The following is an 8,050-nucleotide window of genomic DNA, read 5'->3' on the forward strand; positions in this document are numbered from 1 at the left end:
CGAGCGAGCTTGGTTTTCTCGTGGGTGTTGCTGTCAGCGGCGTCTCTGCCGTCGGCGGAAGCAACACGCAGCGTGATTGCCCGCAAAGCAACACGCCGCTGAGCGACACGCTGTCAGCGGAAGCAACACGCCGCGTGAGTGCCCGCAAAGCAACACGCGGCTGGGCTACTCGTTGCCGGAGGCAACACGCCGCGGGAAACTTTAAGTTTGGTTGCTGAACACCATCTAAAGCAACACGCGGCGCCGATCTCTTGAGGCCGGCGATCTTTTTCGGGTCGTACAAAGTCATGATCTACAGGACTGTTGAAGCGCAATACATGCTGTGCCGCAGCACTTAGCCTATCACAGTCAAGCCGAACTCCACCTCCATCATGGTTTCCACCGTAAACTACGATTTGGGTCGGGCTTAGCCTTAGTCTTGGCCTTGGCCGTCGTAGGAGGCCGTCTAACGGAGTTAAGGCGATACGCGGGCTTCCCCCGGCCCGCGGGCCCTCGGGCTGCTACCGGCTCCTTCCGGAGGGGGTGCGGGGGTTCTGGGGGGTGTGTGAGTGTGTGCGTGTCTATGTTTGTTTGCGTGTCCGTAGTTGTAACCGTCGGGTGCCAGAGATGCGGTCGGGTGTCGATGGATATTTCTCGAAGACTAACCAAGTGGGGAGTAGTAGCCCCACGACCGTAGGATGCGGTCATGTTAGTACCTGACCTCTGCGGCGTAATAAATGGTAAGTTCTGGCCTAGCGCCAGTAAAGTCCATGTGAAACCGCATGTTTAATGTGAGAGAACCGCTGTCCGTGTCCGGGCGAAGCCTATTCGGGAGTTGAAGTCAGCCCCCCCCGGGCGCATGTGTGGAGGATTAGCTGATCACTATTTCCTCATATCCTGCTAGTGGGAAGATACACTGGCAACGTCTAGCCCGAACTTTGAGTGGGCGGTGTCTCGGAGCATACGTGCTCAATCAGTAGGGGTGACGTTAAACCTTTAGCATCAAATTACATAACCTTTTTATAGAGTCACGTCTGCATGAATAGGGCTGATCACCCGACAAGCTGCTTTTCAGCTTTCATACAGTTTAACTAGGACTTTGAAACGGCGGGGATAGATGCCCATACGCGTATGGGCTGCCATGATGGCCGAACCGTCGTAACTATTAAATCAATGCATTATGAAGACAGTTAAAAACCCCCAAACCGGACGGTCAAAAACAGGTTGACAAAAAGGCGACGAAAACGGAAACGGCTAACTCGGATACGGACAAGACAGACGGGCAAAAGACTGCGACGAAAACGGTGACAACAAATGCAAATGATGGGCAGAAGTCGATCACGAAAGCAGTGACAGTGGCACTGACTAAGATCAACCAGAAGGGCTCGGAGAAGCCGCCCTCTCAGGAAGTATTGAAAAAGTGGGCGACAAAACAGGCGCTGGACAAGACGAAGATGGTACCGACGGACGAAGAGAGCGAGACGGTGGGTAACCCACACGATCGTACGTTCCCACGTAGTGGGTTGCTGGTTAGGACCCCACCTGGCTCCCAGACTCCCATAAGAAACGCGCAGAGTGAGTCGAATGGAGCAGTGGAAGGGGCTATGGCCCGAGAGGCCGATAAGCAGCGGGCGAACTCGGCCCTGCTCTTGCTGGGCGACGAAAACGAGGCCGGTACGGGCAGCGAGTCTGAGGAGGATGACGTTTTTGTGGGTGGCAATGCGGCGACTCGAGAGGAGTTGGCTGCTAACACGATACACGGTGTCAGATTAAAGTTAGATAAAATTATCTCTGACCCGAATGCTAAGTTCACGAAGTCGGCGGAACAAAAGATAGCGGCATTGTTTAGCGAGGCTAGCAAATTAGTTATGCAGCTAGGTTGCGACAATTCTTTCCTAAGGGGCCGTCTAGCGGAAAGGGTGGAGGCGAATTGCCCACCACCGGTGGCACTACCGCCACCTGCAACTTTTGCGAAGGCGGTTGGTAAGCGAGAGATGTTACCTGGTCATGAAACCGGCCCGGGAGTGGTTACGGCACCGGCAACCAAGATGGGGAACGGACCGCGTGATAGGGACTGCTCGGTTGTTGTGGCGTGCGGTGCAAACAAGGTTAGGTCGGTAGATGAGATTAAAAGGACGCTACTAAAGGCAATAGATCCAGTAGTGTCAAACATAAGTGTCAGAAACGTAAGAAAAGCCGGAGATGGTAGGGTGATGATACAGGCGCATTTGAAGGCGGATGCAGACAAAATAGTTGCTAATCAGGCAATCAGGGAAAAGGGTCTTACGGTGGCCCGTCCGGCTGCTAGGAGGCCTCGTATAATCTTGTACGATGTGCCTAGTGATATGGAAGTCGATGGTGTCAGACGTGTCATAGCAAGACAAAACCCAGAACTCATGCATGGAGTAGAAGCTAAGGTCTTCGACGAAGAATGCGTATTTAGATTCAGGCTGGGTAAAGGGAACGAGAAAACGTGTAACTGGGTATTGGAGGTGACACCCGATATGCGAGGGAGGTTTGTGAAAGCATCTAGAATATATGTAGGTTGGCGAAGTTGTAGGGTCGCCGAATTTACAGCACCAACCAGGTGCTTTAGGTGCCTCGACTTAGGCCACGTTGCGAGACACTGTAGGGCAACGGAGGAGGTATGCTCCCCCTGTGGTCAGGGGGGGCATCGGCGGGATAAGTGCCCAAATACAGCTGGGCCGAAGGTGTGTGCTGTTTGTAACAGGCGGGGGAGACTGGCTAACTACGCGGTGGACGATAGGGGGTGTCCCTCATACGCGATAGCAAGGGAGAGGCACGCTGACACTGTCGACAATGGCTAGGCAGGACTCGCAGGGTGTCTCGAGTATGAATGTGGTGCAGTGTAACTGTCAAAGAGCGTATGCGGTTATGTGTGACCTAGGTGAAATGTTGTGTGAACGTCGAGTGAGTGTGGCACTGCTGCAGGAACCGTGTGTGAAGGATGGAAGAGTAGTTGGACTCCCGCTACGGATGGATGTGATTGTGAGTGAGAGCGAGTATGTCAAAGCAGCAGTGGTGGTGAATGATCCCAGTCTCGATGTGTTGTGTGTAAGGGAGTGCTCGGATGAGTATGGCGTGTGTGTATGGCTGAAGAGAGACTTCGGCGAAATGTATGTCGTGTCCGTGTATTGCCCATGCCGGTTCGGTGAGGACATCGAGCCGTACCTGGCGTACATGGACAGGGTGCGAATGGCAACCAGAGGAAAGCGCGTGCTGGTGGGTATGGATGCGAATGCCGTCTCTCCTTTATGGTACAGTAAGAGTAGGGGCGGCAGTAGAGAAAGTGAAATGCGTGGCAGAGTGCTTAAGGAGTGGATTGTTACGAACGGTATGATTGTGTTGAATGAGCCGAGCGAGAGTTACACGTTTAGCGGACCCAATGGGGAAAGCGACATTGATGTAACTCTCGTAAGCGATGCGTTTGGGGGGTGCCAGTTTGAATGGGGAGTTAAGAGTGATTGGGGTATCAGCAACCATAATGTGTTGCTGATACGTATGACCTATGGTGAGAATGCTGAGCGGATGGAAGGTATGCGTAGATGGGTGTGTAAAGACGTGGACTGGGAGGGTTACATGAGCGATCAAGTGGAGTATGCGTCGGAGGATGCTGTGAATGTGATGGATGACTGGGACGCGGAGAGCTTGGCGGAGCGCGTCACATCATGGATCCTGAGGGCGAATGACAATAGAATGAAAAGGCGAGTGTGTGGGGTTGCGAGGAAGCTTGTGTGGTGGACGGATGAGCTTGAGCGCATAAAGAAGGATGTGAGGAAGTGTAGGCGTGCCTACCAGCGAATGAAAGGGAGAGATAGAAGTCGAGTGGAAGGATGTCTGATTGCGTACAAACGTACTCTCAGAGAGTACAAGAGAGCGATATGGAGAGTGAAAAAGGAGAACTGGAGACAGTTCGTGAGTGACAAGGGAAATTGGGATCCATGGGGTAATGTGTACAAAGTGTGTATGGGTAAGTACGGACGAGACAGACTGAGTGCTATGAAGGTGGGTGACAGGACATCGAGTACGTGGAAAGAGAGTGCGAATGTGCTGCTAGATCGCTTCTTCCCGGACACGGGAATGGATGATGTACGACTGGCAGAGAGAGAGAGATGATTGAAAAAACGTTCGAGTGGAATGAAGTGGATGTGGCTGTGAGGGCGATGAAAGTGGGTAAGGCACCCGGGTTGGATGGAGTAACGGCGGAAATGTTGCGTGCCGTTTGGCGCGCAATTCCAGGATGGTTGAAGAGAGTGTATGATGTGTGTCTGAGTACCAATCGTTTTCCAAAGGTGTGGAAGAAAGCGAGAGTGGTTGTACTGCTGAAGTCCCCAGAGAAAGTGCGGTCGACCCCGGGTCGTACAGACCGATCAGCCTGTTGTCTGTGCTTGGAAAAGTGTTGGAGCGACTGATGGTAAATAGGCTGGAGCGATTGATGAGTGACAGAATGTGTGAGGCACAGCACGGGTTTGTGAAGGGACGTTCGACCGAGAGTGCGTGGAATAGCGTGCGTGAGTGCGTGAGTGGGTCCGGGCACAAGTATGTGTTGGGAATTTTTGTGGACTTCCAGGGTGCCTTCGACAACCTGGAATGGCCATGTGTGATTGAAAAACTGCGTGAGGAAGGATGTAACGAGATTGGGTTGTGGGAAAGTTATTTTGATAAAAGACAGGCATGTACGATGGGAACGAATGATGAAGTGTGGAAAAGGATTCGGCGGGGTGCACCACAGGGGTCCATCTGCGGCCCAATCATTTGGGATCTGCAGATGGACAGACTCCTGTGGGGACTCCGCGGACGAGGATGCAAGGCGACGGCGTATGCCGATGATCTGTTCGTGCCTGTCGAAGGACAGAGCCGGGCGGATCTGGAGAGAATGGGGAACGAGTGGATGAGAATAGTGAGCGAATGGAGTGCGAGTGTCGGTGTGAAAGTTTCAGAGAGCAAAACAGTCATGATGCTCCTGAAAGGGAATATGTCGGAAACGAGACACCCGAGCGTTAGTGTGAATGGGAAGCATGTGAGGTATGTAAAGTGTGTGAGATATCTGGGTGTGTGGGTGAGCGAGCGAATGAGCTTTAAGCCGCACCTGGAGCGTATGAGACAGAAGTGTGTGAGCGTAGTGGGAAAGTTAAGACGAGTGATGAGGAGCAAATGGGGATTGCGAAAGAGAGCATGGCGTGTGATTTATAAGGGTTTGTTTGCTGCGTGTGTTATGTATGGTGCGAGCGTGTGGTATAAAGCCATGGGGTACGGATATGCGCGAGTGGCAATCAATAGATGCCAAAGAGTGGCGATGAGCGCCTGTTTGAATGTCTGTAGAACGGTCTCCACAGAGGCCATGCAGGTATTGATGGGTGGTCTTCCGTGGGACCTGGAGTGCGTGAAAAGAGGTATGACTGTAAGAATTAAGAATGGCTGGAGATTGGGCAAAAGAGGTATTATGAGTGAAGAGGATGTTAGAACGAGAGATGTAGATGAGAGCTGGAGTTGTTGAATGCTAGGTTATATGAAAGATGGCAGAGTAAATGGGACAACAGTGCGAAAGGACGAGTGACACATGGCTTCATACGGGATGTGAGGTTTGCCGAGGTTTGTCTGGGATTTGAGCCGAGCCTAGATCCGATCAGTGATCTAGACTGGTACCACGGGGACCGGTCGCCCAGGGAGCTTGCTCCCGCCGGTCGCGGGTAGGACCATCGTGGCTCGGCTATATCTTGACGGGTCACGGCAGTTTGAATGAGTTCTTGCATAAAAGGGTATTGTCTGAGACTGAAAGTTGTGCGTGTGGTGCTAAGTGCGAGGATTGAAAGCATGTGATGATTGAATGTGAAATGTATGAGGACATTAGGAGCTTGGACGAATGGGGAGTCAGGGTGAGTGAGGATGGTAGAGTGGATGTGAGCGAGGTACTGGAGCGAAAGGAAAGATACGAGAGTCTGAGCAGGTTTGCGGCATGTGTGTTTCAGCGAAGAATGAGTGGGAATGCGTGAGACGTGTAAATGCGGCTTACCAGGGCCGGGTCTGCAGGAGACCCAACTGGGAGTGGCTTCGGCTGCGAAGATCCGACCAGTGATCTAGACTGGTACCACGGGGACCGGTCGCCCAGGGAGCTTGCTCCCGCCGGTCGCGGGTAGGACCATCGTGGTGGCAGTGGTTAAACCAAATGCTGGCTAGGATACCCGAGTTCACGAATTTGGGTGTCCGACTGGTGAGCATGCGTCCCAACAGCTCGGGTGCCAGCCTGCTTAGCTGGTAGAGCGTGGATAGTCGCTCGCCTCGACCAGTGGGTTGCCGCAGGATCCTGCAATCTTGCGGCGCACTGGTAGTATCGACCTCGGTCGGTACGCGCTGATTTGGCGTATCCCAATCCCGCGCCCATGGGGGCCGTGTGGATGAGGCTCTACGAGCAGGTGCCGCACGTTAAACAAACGACATATTCTGTCCCTATCTACTATCTAGCGAAACCACTGCCAAGGGAACAGGCTTGAAAAAATTAGCGGGGAAAGAAGACCCTGTTGAGCTTGACTCTAGTCTGGCACTGTAAGGAGACATGAGAGGTGTAGCATAAGTGGGAGATGGCAACATCGCCGGTGAAATACCACTACTTTCATCGTTTTCTTACTTACTCGGTTAGGCGGAGCGCGTGCCCCGAGGGCTTCGTGCCCCGGGGGTCACGGTTCTAGAGCCAAGGGTGTCAGAGTGGCGTGTAAACCTTGGATTTTTGTCAGATCATCGAACGAAATCGGACAAATGTGTGCGGTGCGAATGTTGATACGTGAATATCTCGAAATTTGTGAGTAAATCATATACACGCTCAATTACGTTCTAAGTGAAATTAAGAAAACATGGCGATCGCGGTTGTTGCTTCCATTGGCGAGCCGCCAATTGTTTCCTGAGAACACAAACTGTACGATCTTTCACGTTTGCCAAGTCGTTATACGTGATAAATACAACCTCGAGATTGTTATTGAATTTGTGTTTGTAGTCGGTCAAATTAATTATCGAAATGTAAGTGAAAAGCACAATTTCACTCTCTTTTATAATATTACTAGCTGATTACCCGGGCTTCGCCCCGGAGGACATATGTAATCAGACACGCAAATAGTCTCTCTCTCTCTCTCTCTCTCTCTCTCTCTCTCTCTCTCTCTCTCTCTCTCTGGTGAGTACAGCGTGCACGTCTGTCTTATTGCTCCTGCTTTGACCGGATATTTCTCTGCCGTGAGTTGCCTTCGGGCTATTTTGTTGCAGGTGTGAGCATGTTCTTATATAGCTCGTCACGAGCTACTATCATTTTCTCTGCCACTGTCTCTTAATTCCTGGAAATTGTGTGACGAGTGTTTCTCATTATTCTAACCAAATTTCTGAGAATCATTCTCGAGGATCATTGATTCTTACTGCGCATGAGCCTGCTATCTGTTCTGCCCCCTTCTGCACTTTACTCTCGAGGTGCGCATGACGACCTGCTGGGGCCTGTTGCGTTCTGGGTGTTGGCTGACCTGCGTCTGGAACGGCTGGTGGTGCTGTCGGGTGGGGGTTGGCTGCCCTGCGAGCGTTCGATCTTGATCTTCGATACGATTGTCGCTAGTGATTGTGTGCGGAGAGAGCTAGCGTGCATTTTATCCGGTCGCTCTACGGTTCAACCTAGGCGTCGTCACTTGCGTTCTTGACGAACTTGCGTGTAATTCTTGCGTTGTGGTCATTGTATAACTACACATGCAGCCTACGTGTTATAAGTGCAGGAAATCAATTGCTAATAGGTCGATTGAGTGCAAAGAGTGCAGAAAGGCATTTCATCCCGGTTGTATTAGATCCTATTCGATGTCAAGGAACGCTGAGTCCTGCTGTATTTCTCTCTTAACATCATTGGATATACCCCCTCTTACACCAACTCCTGTCACAACCGCGCTTTCATTTGAGTTTGAGAACATGGCTTCTTCTGCTGACTTGCATACTCAGTCGACCTTACTGCCTGCGACAAATGAGCTTCTGCTGGTTTTGATAGAGCAAATGAAATTGTCTGACTCGAAGATCTCAGCTTTTATTGCTA

The sequence above is a fragment of the Temnothorax longispinosus genome, chromosome 3, assembly GCF_030848805.1.
Source record: "Temnothorax longispinosus isolate EJ_2023e chromosome 3, Tlon_JGU_v1, whole genome shotgun sequence".
NCBI classification, from domain to species: domain Eukaryota; kingdom Metazoa; phylum Arthropoda; class Insecta; order Hymenoptera; family Formicidae; genus Temnothorax; species Temnothorax longispinosus.